This window comes from Scyliorhinus canicula, chromosome 18 (assembly GCF_902713615.1).
Source record: "Scyliorhinus canicula chromosome 18, sScyCan1.1, whole genome shotgun sequence".
Taxonomy (NCBI): domain Eukaryota; kingdom Metazoa; phylum Chordata; class Chondrichthyes; order Carcharhiniformes; family Scyliorhinidae; genus Scyliorhinus; species Scyliorhinus canicula.
The window spans coordinates 94,574,656-94,593,739 of NC_052163.1; positions in this window are offsets into that span (position 1 = coordinate 94,574,656).

A 19,084-nucleotide genomic window follows, 5' to 3' on the forward strand; every position below is an offset into this window, starting at 1 on the left:
GGAACAAGATGGCGATGCAAGCAGCCACTTTGTCGGATCCAAAGGGGTGAATCTACGTGCTGTACATGTAGTTGGTGGCCATGTTGGGTGCCCCCTGGACAAAGGGAAATCCCGGATGCAGGGGCGCATCCACTAGGTAAGTATGGTTGATCCCGCAGGAATGGGGGTGGGGGACAGAAAAAAACACCAGGATTTTTATCACCTGGAATGTCAGGGGACTTAACTGCCCAGGCAAAGACCCAGAGTCTTTGCCCATTTGAGACGTTTGAAACCGACATTGTCTTCCTGCAAGAGACACACCTGAGGGAGAAGGACCGACTGCAGGTAAGGAAGGGCTGGGTGGGACAGACATATCACTCGTTATGGGATGAAGGCTGGGGGTGGGGGGGGTGGCGCTAGCTGAACTGATTAGTAAGAGGAGGGTGTTCATGGCGATAAGGACGGTTACGGACACATGGGGATGGTACACCATGGTCAGCGAGGTCCTGGATGGGGCACCGGTAGTTGTGGTAAACGTGCATGTTTCCAACTGGGACAACATAGATTTAATAAAAAAGACCATGGGAAATCCCTGACATTGACACACACCGACTGATCATATTGGGGGGGGGAGGGGGGGGACTAATTAATCTGTGTACAGGACCCACTGACAGACTGATCGAATCCCAGATCGGAGAAAAAGACAGGCATAGCTAGGGAACTGGGAGCATTCATGTAGCAGATGGAGGCAGTTTACCCATGGCAGTTCCGACACCCCAGTGAGCAGGAATTCTCGTTCTTTTCACCAGCGCACAAAGTATACACCCGAATCAACGACTTTGCAATTAGGAAATCGGTAAGGGCGGAAAGCTTTGCGATAATTACCTCTGCCAAAGCTCCACATTACGTGGATGTGAGGTTGGAGGTGGGCTGTGCCCAATGTCCCAAGTGAAGGTTGGACACGGACCTTTTGGTCGATAGGATCTTCTGCCAGAAAATATCACAGGCCATAGGCGAGTACACCACTAACAACCAGAATGGGGATGTCTCACCGTCGACATTTAGAGGGGCACTGAAGCCAGTGATTAGGGAAGAGATTATTGCCTACAAGGCCTGCAGAGACAGGGAAGAGTGCGCGGCTCGGCAACAACTGATCAACTCCACCCTGGAAGTCGACAGAAAATACTCCAAGCCCCCAACCGTAGAGCTTCTGGCAGAGAAGGAAAAGCTGCAAATGGACATGCTATCCACCAGGAAGAAGTCTAACAACACCAGGTTAAAGTCCAACAGGTTTGTTTCAAACACTAGCTTTCGGAGCACTGCTCCTTCCTCGGGTGAATGAAGAAGGAGCTGCGCTCCGAAAGCTAGTGTTTGAAACAAACCTGTTGGACTTTAAACCTGGTGTGCTAAGACCTCTGACTGTGCTCACCCCAGTCCAACGCCGGCATCTCCACATCATCCACCGGGAAGGCAGTGCACCAACTCTGCCAGCCATGGGGCACCTTCTATGAACATGGAGAGAAAGTTAGATACCTACTGGCTCACCAGCTGAGAAAGCAGGCAGCCACGAGGGAGGTAGCGCAAGTGAAGGACAACAGAGGCAGACTGGTAGCCGAATCAAAAAAAGCATTTGAGACCGACCGGGGACTGTATACCTCCAAATCCCCTGATGGGACGCGGGGATGAAACGGTTCCTTGATGGATTGGACATGCCATTCATGGGGGACGATAGACGATTGGAACTGGAAGCACCAATTGATTGGAAGAAATCATGGAGAGCATAAGCTCCATGTAGATGGGGAAGGTGCTGGGACATAATGGGTTGCTGGTGCACTTCTATATAAATTTCACCCCAGCCCTGGCCCCACACCTACGAGAAATGTTCACAGCGATGGGCGCCCTGCCTCCCACGCTAACACAGGCCACAAAATTGCTGATACCTAAAAAGGACAACGGTTTGACGGAATGTGTATCGAATAAACCCATCTCGCTGCTCAATATGGACGTGAAGATACGCGCAAAAGTCCTGGCTAAGAGACTGGAGAACTGCATACCAGAGTTAGTCGCAGAGAACTAGACTGGCTTTGTCAAGGGTCTTCCTGGATGCAGTAAAGGCCTTTGACAGAGTTGAATGGGCAGCACGGTAGCATTGTGGATAGCAGAATTGCTTCACATCTCCAGGGTCCCAGATTCGATACCGGCTTGGGTATCTGTGTCTGTGCGGAGTCTGCACATCCTCCCCGTGTGTGCGTGGGTTTCCACCGGGTGCTCTAGTTTCCTCCCACAGTCCAAAGATGTGCAGGTTAGGTGGATTGGCCATGATAAATTGCCCTTAGTGTCCAAAATTGCCCTTAGTGTTGGGTTGGGTTACTAGGTTATGGGGATAGGGTGGATGTGTTGACCTTGGGTAGGGTGTTCTTTCCAAGAGCCGGTGCAGACTAGATGGGCCGAATGGCCTCCTTCTGCACTGTAAATTCTATGATTACCTCATTGCGGTACTGGAGCGATTTGGGCTAGGGACAGGATTCACCTCATTCATGAATGAAACTCCTGTATAACGCCCCAAGGTGAGCGTTTGGCCCAACACCATCAGCTCTGAATACTTCCAGCTACACAGAGGCACACGGCAGGGATGCCCACTGACCCTGCTCTTGTTCGCCCTGGCAATCAAACCCCTGGCGATCATCCTGTGGGAGTCGCAAGACAGGAGAGGCATCCGAAGAGGAGGCAGAGTTGCACTCTATGCGGATGGCACTCCTCTACGTCTCAGACTCGCAGAACAGCCTGACAGCAACCATGAAGCTCCTGGAAGAGTGCGGGGACTTCTCGAGCCACAAACTCAATCTGGGCAAGAGCAATCAGTGAACCCGAGCGGGGGCGGGACAGAGCAGGGAGGCCTACCATTGAAACTAGCCCAAAACAAATTCCGCTACCTGGAGATTCAAATAGCCATGACTGGACACTGATCCACCAGTAGAATCTGACCAGTCTGGCAGAAGAAGTTAAAAAGGACCTACAGAGATGGGATGCACTCTCGCTTTCCCTGGCGGAGAGGGAACAAGCGATTAAGATAAATGTACTGCCGAGGTTCCTCTTCCAGTTCAGATCCATACCGATCTTCATCCCCAAGGCCTTTGTCCAAGGGATAGACAAATACATCATGGTGTTTGTGTGAGAAAAGGATCCAAGTCAACACTGCAAAGGAGGAACAACATGGGCGGCCTGACCCTACCGTACCTGCAATACTATCACTGGGCAACCACAACCGTGAGGGTGAAGGGATGGAGGCGGCCGGGAGAGTGAAGGGATGGAGGCGGCCACGAGAGTGAAGGGATGGAGGCGGCAGCGAGGGCGAAGGGATGGAGGCGGCCACGAGGGCGAAGGGATGGAGGCGACCGCGAGGGCGAAGGGATGGAGGCGACCGCGAGGGCGAAGGGATGGAGGCGACCGCGAGGGCGAAGGGATGGAGGCGGCAGCGAGAGTGAAGGGATGGAGACGGCCGCGAGGGCGGAGGGATGGAGGCGGCCGCGAGGGCGGAGGGATGGAGGCGGCCGCGAGGGCGGAGGGATGGAGGCGGCCGCGAGGGCGGAGGGATGGAGGCGGCCGCGAGGGCGGAGGGATGGAGGCGGCCGCGAGGGCGGAGGGATGGAGGCGGCCGCGAGGGCGGAGGGATGGAGGCGGCCGCGAGGGCGGAGGGATGGAGGCGGCCGCGAGGGCGGAGGGATGGAGGCGGCCGGGAGAGTGAAGGGATGGAGGCGGCCACGAGAGTGAAGGGATGGAGGCGGCAGCGAGGGCGAAGGGATGGAGGCGGCCACGAGGGCGAAGGGATGGAGGCGACCGCGAGGGCGAAGGGATGGAGGCGACCGCGAGGGCGAAGGGATGGAGGCGACCGCGAGGGCGAAGGGATGGAGGCGGCCGCGAGGGCGAAGGGATGGAGGCGGCCGCGAGAGTGAAGGGATGGAGACGGCCGCGAGGGCGGAGGGATGGAGGCGGCCGCGAGGGCGGAGGGATGGAGGCGGCCGCGAGGGCGGAGGGATGGAGGCGGTCGCGAGGGCGGAGGGATGGAGGCGGTCGCGAGGGCGGAGGGATGGAGGCGGCCGCGAGGGCGGAGGGATGGAGGCGGTCGCGAGGGCGGAGGGATGGAGGCGGCCGCGAGGGCGGAGGGATGGAGGCGGCCGCGGGGGCGGAGGGATGGAGGCGGCCGCGGGGGCGGAGGGATGGAGGCGGCCGCGAGGGCGGAGGGATGGAGGCGGCCGCGAGGGCGGAGGGATGGAGGCGGCCGCGAGGGCGGAGGGATGGAGGCGGCCGCGAGGGCGGAGGGATGGAGGCGGCCGCGAGGGCGGAGGGATGGAGGCGGCCGCGAGGGCGGAGGGATGGAGGCGGCCGCGAGGGCGGAGGGATGGAGGCGGCCGCGAGGGCGGAGGGATGGAGGCGGCCGCGAGGGCGGAGGGATGGAGGCGGCCCGCGAGGGCGGAGGGATGGAGGCGGCCGCGGGGGCGGAGGGATGGAGGCGGCCGCGAGGGCGGAGGGATGGAGGCGGCCGCGAGGGCGGAGGGATGGAGGCGGCCGCGAGGGCGGAGGGATGGAGGCGGCCGCGAGGGCGGAGGGATGGAGGCGGCCGCGAGGGCGGAGGGATGGAGGCGGCCGCGAGGGCGGAGGGATGGAGGCGGCCGCGAGGGCGGAGGGATGGAGGCGGCCGCGAGGGCGGAGGGATGGAGGCGGCCGCGGGGGCGGAGGGATGGAGGCGGCCGCGGGGGCGGAGGGATGGAGGCGGCCGCGGGGGCGGAGGGATGGAGGCGGCCGCGGGGGCGGAGGGATGGAGGCGGTCGCGAGGGCGGAGGGATGGAGGCGGCAGCGAGGGCGGAGGGATGGAGGCGGCTGCGAGGGCGGAGGGATGGAGGCGGCCGCGAGGGCGGAGGGATGGAGGCGGCCGCGAGGGCGGAGGGATGGAGGCGGCCGCGAGGGCGGAGGGATGGAGGCGGCCGCGAGGGCGGAGGGATGGAGGAGGCCGCGAGGGCGGAGGGATGGAGGCGGCCGCGAGGGCGGAGGGATGGAGGCGGCCGCGAGGGCGGAGGGATGGAGGCGGCCGCGAGGGCGGAGGGATGGAGGCGACCGCGAGGGCGGAGGGATGGAGGCGGCCGCGAGGGCGGAGGGATGGAGGAGGGCGGAGGGATGGAGGCGGCCGCGAGGGCGGAGGGATGGAGGAGGGCGGAGGGATGGAGGCGGCCGCGAGGGCGGAGGGATGGAGGCGGCCGCGAGGGCGGAGGGATGGAGGAGGGCGGAGGGATGGGGGCGGTCGCGAGGGTGAAGGGATGGAGGAGGCCACGAGGGCGGAGGGATGGAGGCGGCCGCGAGGGCGGAGGGATGGAGGCGGCCGCGAGGGCGGAGGGATGGAGGCGGCCGCGAGGGCGGAGGGATGGAGGCGGCCGCGAGGGCGGAGGGATGGAGGCGGCCGCGAGGGCGGAGGGATGGAGGCGGCCGCGAGGGCGGAGGGATGGAGGCGGCCGCGAGGGCGGAGGGATGGAGGCGGCCGCGAGGGCGGAGGGATGGAGGCGGCCGCGAGGGCAGAGGGATGGAGGCGGTCGCGAGGGCAGAGGGATGGAGGAGGGCGGAGGGATGGAGGCAGTCGCGAGGGCGGAGGGATGGAGGCGGCCGCGAGGGCGGAGGGATGGAGGCGGCCGCGAGGGCGGAGGGATGGAGGCGGCCGCGAGGGCGGAGGGATGGAGGCGGCCGAGAGAGTGAAGGGATGGAGGCGGGAGGGATGGAGGCTGCCGTGACGGTGGAGGGATGGAGGCGGCCGTGAGGCTGGAGGGATGGAGGCGGCCGTGAGAGTGAAGGGATGGAGGCGGCCGTGAGAGTGAAGGGATGGAGGCGGTCGTGAGAGTGAAGGGATGGAGGCGGTCGTGAGAGTGAAGGGATGGAGGCGGTCGTGAGAGTGAAGGGATGGAGGCGGCCGCGAGGGCGGAGGGATGGAGGCGGCCGCGAGGGCGGAGGGATGGAGGCGGCTGCGAGGGTGAAGGGATGGAGGCAGCTGCGAGAGTGAAGGGATGGAGGCAGCTGCGAGAGTGAAGGGATGGAGGCGGCTGCGAGGGTGAAGGGATGGAGGCGGCCGCGAGGGCGGAGGGATGGAGGCGGCCGCGAGGGTGAAGGGATGGAGGCGGCCGCGAGGGCGGAGGGATGGAGGCGGCCGCGAGGGCGGAGGGATGGAGGCGGCCGCGAGGGCGGAGGGATGGAGGCGGCCGCGAGGTCGGAGGGATGGAGGCGGCCGCGAGGGCGGAGGGATGGAGGCGGCCGCGAGGGCGGAGGGATGGAGGCGGCAGCGAGAGTGAAGGGATGGAGGCGGCCGCGAGAGTGAAGGGATGGAGGCGGTCGTGAGAGTGAAGGGATGGAGGCGGCCGCGAGGGCGGAGGGATGGAGGCGGCCGCGAGGGCGGAGGGATGGAGGCGGCCGCGAGGGCGGAGGGATGGAGGCGGCCGCGAGGGCGGAGGGATGGAGGCGGCCGCGAGGGCGGAGGGATGGAGGCGGTCGCGAGGGCGGAGGGATGGAGGCGGCCGCGAGGGCGGAGGGATGGAGGCGGTCGTGAGAGTGAAGGGATGGAGGCGGGAGGGATGGAGGCTGCCGTGACGGTGGAGGGATGGAGGCGGCCGTGAGGCTGGAGGGATGGAGGCGGCCGCGAGAGTGAAGGGTGGAGGCGGTCGTGAGAGTGAAGGGATGGAGGCGGTCGTGAGGGCGGAGGGATGGAGGCGGCCGCGAGGGCGGAGGGATGGAGGCGGCCGCGAGGGCGGAGGGATGGAGGCGGCCGCGAGGGCGGAGGGATGGAGGCGGCCGCGAGGGCGGAGGGATGGAGGCGGTCGCGAGGGCGGAGGGATGGAGGCGGCCGCGAGGGCGGAGGGATGGAGGCGGCCGCGAGGGCGGAGGGATGGAGGCGGCCGCGAGGGCGGAGGGATGGAGGCGGCCGCGAGGGCGGAGGGATGGAGGCGGCCGCGAGGGCGGAGGGATGGAGGCGGCCGCGAGGGCGGAGGGATGGAGGCGGCCGCGAGGGCGGAGGGATGGAGGCGGTCGCGAGGGTGAAGGAATGGAGGAGGCCGCGAGGGCGGAGGGATGGAGGCGGTCGTGAGGGCGGAGGGATGGAGGCGGCCGCGAGGTCGGAGGGATGGAGGCGGCCGCGAGGGCGGAGGGATGGAGGCGGCCGCGAGGTCGGAGGGATGGAGGCGGCCGCGAGGGCGGAGGGATGGAGGCGGCCGCGAGGTCGGAGGGATGGAGGCGGCCGCGAGGGCGGAGGGATGGAGGCGGCCGTGAGGGCGGAGGGATGGAGGCGTCCGCGAGGGCGGAGGGATGGAGGCGGCCGCGAGGGCGGAGGGATGGAGGCGGCCGCGAGGGCAGAGGGATGGAGGAGGGCGGAGGGATGGAGGCGGTCGCGAGGGCGGAGGGATGGAGGCGGCCGCGAGGGCGGAGGGATGGAGGCGGCCGCGAGGGCGGAGGGATGGAGGCGGCCGCGAGGGCGGAGGGATGGAGGAGGGCGGAGGGATGGAGGCGGCCGCGAGGGCGGAGGGATGGAGGCGGCCGCGAGGGCGGAGGGATGGAGGCGGCCGCGAGGGCGGAGGGATAGAGGCGGCCGAGAGAGTGAAGGGATGGAGGCGGCCGCGAGGGCGGAGGGATGGAGGCGGCCGTGAGGGTGGAGGGATGGAGGCTGCCGTGACGGTGGAGGGATGGAGGCGGCCGTGAGGCTGGAGGGATGGAGGCGGCCGTGAGGCTGGAGGCAGCCGCCAGGGTGAAGGGATGGAGGCACAAATGGGAGGTCGGAAGTGTGTTGGGGACTCTGGAACGAAGCACTGAGTAGGGCCAACTTCACCTCCTCCTGCACAAGCTTAAATCTCATGCAGTTTAAAGTGGTGCACAGAGCACACCTAATCAGTACCCGAATTAACATGTTCTTCCTGGAGGTAGAGGACAAATGTGAACGGTGCCAGGGAGGCCCACCCATGCCCACATGTTCTAGGCCTGCCCCAGACTTGTTGGGTTCTGGACAGCCTTCTTCCAGGTGATGTCCAAGGTTGTTGTATTGAGGATGGAGCCTTGCCCGAGAGTGGCAGTCTTCGGGGTATCAGACCAGCCAAAACTACATATGGAAAAGAGGGCCAATGCCCTCTGTTTTGCTTCCTTAATGCACACTGGAGAATCCTACTCGGCTGGCAATCAGCAGCACCACCCACAGCTGCAGACTGGCTGGCAGACCTATTGGAATTTCTCCACCTGGAGAAGATCAAGTACACTATCCGAGGGGGTGGACGAGGCTTCTTCAAAGCATGGCGGCTATTCATCAACTTGATTCAAGACCTGTTCAACATGAGGAAGTGTGGGGGAGGTGGGGGGAGGTGGGGGGCGCTGGGGGTGGACTGAGGAGAGCAGGTAAGAACGCACATGTAAAATTTGTAAATAAGAAACATCATAACGTGTAAATATCAGGTGCACTATCTTAAATTGTTATGCAAAAACTGGAAAAATGCCAATAAAAATATTTTTAATAAAAGAACGCAGCTTTTGGCAATTCATTGGCCACTAGCCAACCAATAGAACAGAGTCCCACCCCATCTTTCGGGTGCCATGCAGTCTGTGTCCTACTCCTCGAAAACTGGCACCGTATACTATGTTGAATCTTTTTGAATACCTCATTCCCTCTGCTACATATCCATTAAGCAGCCATGGATCAAAATGATGACACCACAAAAAGAAAGGTGAAATAAGGGAATCAACAGGAAGGATCCTTAAACTGGGCAAGCCATTGATGGGCTTGTCGCGAACTGGCAGCAAGCGACCCATGCCAAGACAGGCCCAACTGCAGCTGGATTGTGTTCCAAATTCATTTAAATTAGCTTCAAAGTGCCAGAGGAGACTGCAGCTGTCAAAGGAGGCTGTCACTGACTTGTGTGCCCTACTGCAGGATGAGTTGTGACTTGGTAGATACACAATAGCAGACGCCCTGAAGACGACCATTGCGTTGAATCTTACACTCCTGTTTCTTTGCAGGGCTCCATTGGGGACATCTGTGGGATCTCCCAGACAGCTGCTGAAGGAGGTCACCAATGTCGGCCAAACCCTGATGGCCAACCAGAGCCACCAGAAAAATCTGCCAAATTTAAGGTATATCCATGACTCTCTTGGAATGGGCTTCTGACTCCACCACCTTTCATCTGGGTTGTGATCACTGAGAGTATATTATGCAAGTGTACACCTTCAGGGATGGATTCCCGGATTGCCCACTGTGGATATAATTACTGATGCCAGTGAGGTACACTTGCTGTGCTGCTGTGGAACATTTGCAATGCCTACCACAGGTTGACCTGAATGACAATTGAGCAGGGCATTGGCCCCCTCAAGATGAGAATCTGTTGCCTGTACTGATCCGATGGAATGCCGCAGTGTGCGCTCCTCATCATCGTTGTGTGCCATGCTGGCACACCCCCATCACTGCATCAGGTGCATACAGATGGATGCCATTCCTTATCTGATGGGGGTGATGGTGGAGGAGGAAGCAGAGCAGGCAGGACAGGATGATAAGTCCCCTGCGTCAGAGCCAAATGTCATTGTTTCTCAATATCATTCGCACCCTCTTCCTGCAACCATAATGCCCTTTCAATGTCTATCTAATTAGAGCCTCCCATGCACTTTGGCAGGACATCACCTTCTTTTCGCTCACCATTACCCAATGCCCAGGATCTGCACCCCCGCTGACACAGCTGAAGAGCTGATCAAACGTGGCCTTCCTCTACATTGGCAGCCCACTGAGGTGTAAAGGTGTAGGTGACACTTCACAAGGCAGCAACTCTCCTTAAAATGTGACATGCATTTATTAGAAGTGCACTATCTACGTGTGCCAAATCGCCAGTGAGACCCTGGTGCACCTGTGTTTCTACGAGGTGTGAACCCTGTACTTGCAGCTGCAGGGGGAGGCACTCTGCTGATCACGTAACATTATAAATTGTTCCATAGTGCAGAATGTAATTGGAGGTAATGAGACGGGAATCAAGATGTGGTCTTTAATTTGTATCTGTTTTTAAAAGCTTGTGAGCTGGAGGAAGATTGCCAGTAATGCAAATTAAGTCTGATTGGACCTTTAGTGTAACAAGATGCAGGCACAAGCTTGACATGTTGAGGGAATGACGGGTTTAGTAGATGATGAATGGATTGTGGCTGTATCATCCAATCTCACTTGCTCATTGCAGCCCACCTTTCTGCTTCCAGTTATCCCTGCATGTGAATTATTGCTGTGGTTGCATTCACGTTATAAACATTCTTTTGTGCTACCATGGAGCAAAAGGTTCAGGATACTTTTTCGAAAAGTAAAGTTGTCGTAGTCCCAGGTGACCATAGGCTGCTTTCCCCTTTGAGGGGGAGAGCTGACTGGTGGTGGCTTAACCTGAGGGTCACCTACCTCAGGCGAGGGCAAGCTTGAGAAGGCGGCGCCTTCATGAATAACCAGTACAAAAGGTGTGAATACCACGATTTTGGAAATAGAAAATTCGGGAAATAGCAGGTGTGTTGATAAGAGAAATTATAGCTAGTGATTTTGGATGTGAAGCCGCCATCAGGAACTCAACTAAGATGATTTTGGAGAAGCAGTGTTGCACTGTGTTGCACACTGGCGTTCGCAGGGCTTATGCTCTCACAAAACCTCACTGTAGTGATAGCATGATTGTGTTGTAATTCACCGACTGACCACGAGGGGTCTCACTAGGCTAGAAGTGAATGTTAGAGTCAGGTGACCTCTCAGACTGGCTGGAGGAAGCTGAAGAGAGTTGGCTTGTGCTTGATCTTACTGTTTTTCATCTGTTGTTTACTATATAGTTTACCCACAGTTAATGTTAATAAATTGTTTATAGCTTTAGCTACAAGTGTTCTTGTAATATAAAAAAGGCCATCCGACAAGAACATTACACTCGCAAACAGCAAAACTGGGAACGCTGAACATACTTTCCAATGGGAGTCAATTAGATTAGATACGTTTTAGTTATCCTAATGTTTGGCATGTGTAAAAGATCAAAGGTAATAAAATTTTAAAAGAAATTTACTGGACAAACTGTTTAGTAGAACAAGAAAAATGTAATATTTCACACTTACTGTACTTGAGAGTGGAAGTGGACTGTGATCAGGGCTTACATCACAGCAACAAGGAACACCCTTGTGCCAACAGTGGCAGACTACACGTGCTCAGTATGTGCTTTCTACTGCAGGAAATTGATCATGGTCACATTTCCTTTTTATCCTTAAATTTCGGCAGGTTCAAAAGATGGCTTCTAATTTTTATTTTTAAAACTAATTATTTGGGCCCCATGTGGCTGAACTGGTGCACAATGCCACGTGAATAAACATATTCACGAAAGGAAGTTGTGAGCTGAAGTTCACACACAAACGTCTTTACTGTCCTTTAACAGGAAATAATATTTTGAACATCACTGTTGCCTGTTGTATTCCTTTTATAAATAGCGCTAGGGGTCCGGGTTCAATACTGACCTCGGTGATGGTTTGGAGTTTGCTTGTGTCTGTGTGGGTTTTCTCCGGGTGCTCCGGTTTCCTCCCACAGTCCAAAGATATGCTGGTCGGGTGGATTGGCTGTGCTAAATTGCCCCTAGTGTCCAAAGGTTAGGTGGGGTTACAGGGATAGGGCAGGATATTGGGCCCGGGTAGGGTCCTCTTTCGAAGGGTCGGTGCAGACTCAATAGGCTGAATGGCCTCCTTCTGCCCTGTCGGGATTCTATAATTCTATGAATGGGCAATTCAGAAAAGTCATCATATGTGTTTGCAGAGTAGATCTGCAGCAGCACCGTTTGTCCATTTCAATGTCTGCTGAAATAATGTTAAATATTCTAAAAATTTGTTTCAGAGTTGCTGTAGTGTTTCTGCTCTTTTGTTTACGTATCTTCCTAAATAACGTTTTAAAAAAGACAACTTGCAACTTTATATTGCCTTCACATCTTTTTATAGTGATATGTCTGTGAATAATATGCAGTTAGCAATGTGACCTCCAACCAGCTGGTGGCGTCAGATCTTGTTCACATGATGTGGCAGACTCATCCGTTGGTAGTAAGGTGTACACAAGGACAGCTGCACATCGGCTAGTTCCAGAGCAACCTAGTCTGTATGGCATTCTGCATGTTATCGTTCCACGTGTTAATCAATAAATCGCCATTCTAAGTAAGTCATCAGCAGTTCTGAGAGCATCATTTCAACAGCGAGACAACAGAACGCAACACTTTATGCAGCCCAAATTGCTTTGTGATCAATATTTTGTACTGCTTGCTGTTTGGTAGGCAAAGTGGCAGCCAATTTGCATGTACTGAAGTCCCACAAACACCAATGGAATAAATGAGTAGTTAATCTGTTTGTGATGGAATGAGGAACGGACAGGCCACCAAAAAACTCCCCACTTTAGTTTGGTAAAAGTCCCAAAGCATCTTTTACATTCAGCTGAACACAGGGCCGCAGTTTCTCATTGTGCCTGAAAGATGGTAACTGACATTCCAGAGAGTGTTGAATGGGAGCTGCTATATGCTGATGCTCCAAATGTGCCATCACGGAGCCGGGTTACAATCAAGGATGATTACAGATGACTAAATGACCATTCTGGTCTCCTTTTTATGCAGCCTCTTGTAAGTTTTGATGCTTCATCTGTGTATTGTTAACTGATCTTGGATAGTGTGGAGGTTAGGTGCTGCAATTAAATTCTTACCCCTTGGTTAGAAAGAGGGAAAATTAGGCAGCATTTTTATTCCCAATAATTCTCCGCTGGCAAATGAATGGCTGGTTGTCAAATGATCAGTTTGGGCTCAGACATGCTGCTGTCCAAGGCTGTACTCACTGCCTCGAAGAGCATAACACAAACCAGGAGATAGCTGAGGTCCAGGGAAGGATGAGATGAGATGAGATAACAGGGCAGCACGGTAGCATGGTGGTTAGCATAAATGCTTCACAGCTCCAGGGTCCCAGGTTCGATTCCCGTCTGGGTCACTGTCTGTGCGGAGTCTGCACGTCCTCCCCGTGTGTGCGTGGGTTTCCTCCGGGTGCTCCGGTTTCCTCCCACAGTCCAAAGATGTGCTGGTTAGGTGGATTGGCCATGCTAAATTGCCTGTAGTGTCCTAAAAAGTAAGGTTAAGGGGGGGTTGTTGGGTTACGGGTATATGGTGGATACGTGGGTTTGAGTAGGGTGATCATGGCTCGGCACAACATCGAGGGCCGAAGGGCCTGTTCTGTGCTGTACTGTTCTATGTTCTATGTTCTAAGTATGGGAGTTACAGTTTGTGCGTGCTTTAATTCGAGGATTCAGGAAAAAGAAGAAAGTAGGGCATTTTTTAAACCATGTTTTTATTGAAATTTTAACATTTTAAATCAAAAGGTTGACAAAACACAAACAGTACCAACACATGTATCAGAAAAAATACCAGCAACAACAGTAACAGGAACCCCAAAAACAGAAATACCACCCCCCAGAACTATCCCCCCTCATGAACCACCTCTCCCCTTCCCCCCACTAACAACTAGCAGTGACCAGGGATGGGACTCTCCGTTCGGAGATGCCGGAGTCGTGATACGCGATTGGGTGGAGAAATACGCGTGAGCGAAAATCGTAGCTGGCGCAGGGTGCCTGACGAAATGCCATGCTCCAGTGCCCCAACAACGGTGCCAATGCATTTTACTCCACACGTACAGTAAACGCCATTGGCATATCATTGACGGGCCGGGCCCGGTATGCTCCAGGGCTTCTGGGATGCTCCGCCTCTCCCAGAAGGAATTACCGACGGCGAGTTTCACTTGTGGTTTTAAAAATTGTGGAACCGGCGCTGAGGCTGCTGATGGAGAAAGAGAAGGTGGGACATCTTCCCAAAGGTGGAACTGTGGGCTGCTGGTCCTGCCACTGCCATGGCTAGCTGGGGGTGGCATCTCGCAGGATCGGTGGTTATACCAGGGTGTGATTGGGGTGATAAGGGAATGAGTCATGGCTTCGGGGTGATCCCTGAGACCCGGGTGGTGTCCAGGCATGGACCACCATTGCTGAGGCCTGCAGCCATCTTGCTGCGCATCCCACTCCCCGCCCACTGTGGCCCCTGATTGCGCAGAGTGACACTAGCCGTATGGATGCACCCACTCCACCCCCACCCACAAACGGATGCCACCGACTGGCAGGGCATCACATGGCCAACCCAAGGAGAACGCCCATGGCAGCCACTATAGAATGGGCCGGAGGGGGGCAACAGAGCGCACCGCTGACATGGGTTAGCACCAGCCACTGGCAGGGACAGGTGCTAGGGTCAGAAGTCCCCGTTGTGCCGGGCACCGACGGGGCCAGGGGTACGGTGCCTGGGGAGAGTGCTGGGGGTGTGGGGATGGGAGATGAGGAAGGGAGAAGGGGGAATGGGAGAGGAGGGAGGGGAAAGAGGGACATGTGGTGGGCAGGGGCTAGACAGCAGGCCAGGGCCACCCGCTCCCGGTGGCCGTCAAGGTGACGGTTACCATGTCCTTTTTTGCCATGGGTCCTTCCAGGCACCAAGTGGGGACCTGTCCGGGATATCGTAGACCTCGGTACACAGGTGCATCTGTGCCATCACGGCAGCCCTGTATACCCGCTTGGCACAATATATCAACTTCAATGTGGACTGAGCCCACCAGGATGCTCGGGCAGCGGGATTTGCCACAATTGCCGGGAAGCCCCAGGTCCAGGGGGTGATCGATGGGATGCATGTCCCCCTATGAGTTCTGGCGCATGATAGTCCAGTCTTCACAAACTAAAAAGGTATTCATCTGATGAATGTACAGCTGGAGTGCGACCACAAGATGCATTGTACCCAGGCTGTGTGCGCAACACCTGCATCCTGGAATGCTCAATGGGCCCCGAGAACTTTGTGGTGTCCACCCGGGAGAGGGGTTGGCTCCTTGGTGACAAAGGTTATTCCTGCGGTCACGGCTGATGACGCCCATCCGGAGGCCAAAGACCAACAAGGAGACCCGCTACAATGACGCTCATGCTGCGACCAGGGCCATGATTGAGTGGTGCCCATTTACAGTACAATAAATTTGGCTATGCCAACCCTCCCACCTGCCTTTCCCTCTGGAGGACCCTCTCCGAATTGGAGGTGTTCTTCCCACCCATATAAAGGCCAGTATGAGCTGCTCCATCTCCCGAAAAAACAACGTTGGCAGAAAAATTGGGAGACATTGAAACAAGAACACAAATCAGGGCAAAATATTCATCTTAATAGATTGAACTCAACCCGCCAATGACAGTGGAAGGCTGTCCCACCTCTGCCAGTCCGCTCTAACCCTACTCGCCAAACCTGTAAAATTCAGTTTGCGAAGTTGCTTCCAATCCCGGGTCACCTGAAGCCTCAAATAGTGAAAACTGATCCCTGCCAGGTGGGATGACAATCCCCCCAACCCAACACCTCCCCTCAGAGGACTAACTACAAAACATTCACTCTTCCCAATATTCACTTTATATCCTGAAAAGGAACCAAACATCTGCAATATCTCCATTATCTCCCCCATAACAGACCCTAACATATCCACATATAGGGACACCATATAGTCTACTCCATCCCTTAGAATTACCCTCCACTTTCCCGAGGCCCTCAAAGCAATCGCCAATGGTTCGACCGCCAGAGCAAACTACAGCGAGAACATAGGGCATCCCTGCCTCATCCGCCTGTGCAGCCTTAACAACACCAAATTCATGTTGTTCATTAGAACACTAGCCTCCGGTGCTTCATAAAACAGCTAGACCCACGATTCAAACCGAAGACCAACCCCAAACTTCCTCACAATCGAGAACAAGTAATTCCATTCGATCCTACCGAACGCCTTTTCGGCATCCAGAGGCACAATAATCTCTGGTTCTGGTCCCACTGCTGGTGTAAAAACAACATTAAGTAGCCGCCTCACGTTGGATGACAGATTTCTGTCCCTCACAAATCCCGTCTGGTCTTCCCCTATTACTTCCGGGAGGCAGGGCTCCAGCCTCAGTGCTAAGCTTTTAGCTAAAGGCTTCACATCCACATTGAGCAGAGAGTTTGGGCGATAAGACCTGAAATGTTGGGTATGCTGGGTCTGCAAGGACTGCATTTACCAGAGCAGAGAGAGGGACAGGCTACCAACACTTGTAGAAGTACAACTCTATTTTATTTATCTATGAGCTGTTAAACATACTTGCACTATGGATTGACACTATGTTAGGTTGACTGGGGCAGCACGGTGGCACAGTGGTTAGCATTGCTGCCTCACGGCGCTGAGGACCCGGGTTCGAATCCCGGCCCTGGGTCACTGTCTATGTGGAGTTTGCACATTCTCCCCATGCCTGCGTGGGTTTCACCCCCACAACCCAAAGATGTGCATCTTAGGTGGATTGGCCAAGCTAAATTGCCCCTTAATTGGAAAAAAATAATTAGTTACTCTAAATTTAAAAATATTTTTAAAAAAAGTTAGGTTGACTGGAGACCTGAGGCTAACCTGACCAGACTATACTGCTAGCACATGGTAGATGTTCGTGTTGCTGATCACGGGCTCTGGCTGTCTCAGAGACTGCATCCCGAGAGAGCGGGAAAACTAGTGCCCTCTGGCTTTATAGTGGCCGTGTCCTGTCTGGTGATTGGCTGCTGTGTCCTGTGTGTTGATTGGTCACTCAGTGTGCCAGTCAGTGTCTGTCTATGCACCATCATATACTTGTGTGTATATTATGACAAGACCCATGCTCTGTGGAGTCCTTCTTCCAAAGGAGGGAGATTGACGCCTGCCTCAATATCTTGGGAAGGGAACCCCGCACCAATGAGTCATTAAACATCCCCAGCGCCATTGGTGCCAGCTGGTCCGTGAACTTCTTGGAAAACTCTACCATCAGGCCCCGACGCGTTCCCCAGCTGCATCTTACCCAGACCTCCTCCTGCGGACCTCCTCCAGCCCATCGGTGCCTCCATCTGAGGAAACTCCAAGCTTTCCCAGAATTCAACCATTTCCTTCTCAACCTCGGGTGTTTCCGTCCTGTAAAGCAACTCATTATAGGAACAAAACACCTCATTAATTTTCTCTGGGGTAGAGACCAACCCACCTCCAAATTCCCACGCCTGCACAATCTCCCTGGCAGCCTCTTGGCACCTTAACTGATGCCTGAACCGTCAGCTAGCTTTATCCCCATATTCCTATACTATCTCCTATAAGTGCTGGAGCTGTCACACCACCTGGCCTGTGGACAGTAGGTCAAACTGCAATTGCAGCTTCTTCTTGCGCCAAGAGCTCAGGAATATCCCTATGTCACTCACAATATCCCTATCCACACCCAGAATTTCACCCACTACCTCCTGACTCTCCTGCCTGTTCTCCCTATCCACATGCGACTTGTATGAGATGATCACCCCCCTAATCAACACCTTCAATGCCTCCCACACTGTAGACAGTGAGACCATCCCGTTCTCATTCCATTCAACGTAGTTCTTTATGGCCCCCGAAATCTTTGCGCAGAACCTGAGGTCCGAGAACAGACCCACATCCAGCCTCCAACTCGCGAGCTGCGCTCGGCCCCCCCCCCCTCCAACTTTAAGTCCACTAGATGCAGTGGTGGTCTGAAATAACTATCGCTGGGTGTTATGTTCTGTGTTTTCGCCATTGTACAGATGCACACAGAACATCTCGTTCTTTGACTAGTAAGATAATTTATTAACAAGATTAACACGTGGAAAGGTAACTAACAATCTATAATACAAACGGTAACTAATAAATGAATTAATTGAATTCTCCTCGAGCTACTTCTAATGCGACTGTCCTCTAGTACGACTCACTACCAACTGTCGAATCTCTCAAGTCATATGGTGGATCTATATTGCCACCTGCTGGTCGGAGGTCATACCGATAACTATATACATTGATAGATAACAATATACACTGATGTACACATGCATATCACCGCACCGAGTACTCCACATTCTTAACCCCAGGTAACAATGTCCTACCCATAACGAAAAAAATCAATCCCCAAATACACCTTATGTATCGGCAAGAAAAATGAAAACTCCTTCCTTCCCTGGTGCATTAACCACCATGGATTCACCCCTCATGTCTGTTCCATAAGTGCCTTGAATGCCTTCGCCGTCCCTGAAGGAACCAGAAAACTGGGCCTAGAGAGAAGCAACTTTGGGTCCAAGATGCAATTGAAATCCCTGTCTAAAGTCAGCTGGCATGTGTCCAATTCCGGAATGGCAGCCAACAGCCATCTCAGAACCTTGACATCATCCCAATTCAGGGCAGATATGTTCACCATCATCACAGGTCTCCTCTCCCACATGCCAACCGCCCGTGCCAGCCATCAGCGCAACCACCTGAAAACGGACCTCCTGCTAATCAGAATCACCGTGCCCTGTTGTCAAACCCTGAGTGAAAAACCTGACTCACCCAAGCTTTCCACAACCTGATCTGGTCCCGCACCCACAGGTGAATTTCCTGTAGGAACACCACATTAGTCCCCGATGGAAAAAAAAATCCTTGCTCTCATCACAGGCCCCCCACAAGACCCTCACATTTCAGGTGATCGACCTTGTTGGGGGTCTCTCACCCGCCCCTCTCCCTCGAGTCAGCCATTTGCACCATAGTGCACTCTCCCTACCCAAACTAGTTCCCTTCCTCCCCCCATTGCTCCATCCTCCCCCCCTCCAGGCCCACAGACTGCCTGGCGCCACATTCTCCCCCATCCCCTCTCATCATGCAAACACAAAACTATAGCTAGACCTATTGCACCCCTCCCAACCTGGCCCAACAGACTGCAGCCTCTCCCCCCACTCCACTCACATCGCTACCAAAGTGGCTCCCAAACATATCCTCTCAAACAAAAGCCAATACACACCAACCCCCCCCCCTCCCACAACTGTACCCAAACCCCAGCAAGATCAACAAACCTTTCACCCTTCCAAGAGAAAAAAAACAAAAAAACACCTACCAATCCTGTTTTACAACCACCTCCTTCCCCCACAGTGCAAAAGTGAAACATTGGTAAAAACAGTAACATTTCTATATCATACAAACACCACCCTTCAAACACAGAGTCCAAAATAGTCCTCTTCACAGCGGTCCCTTG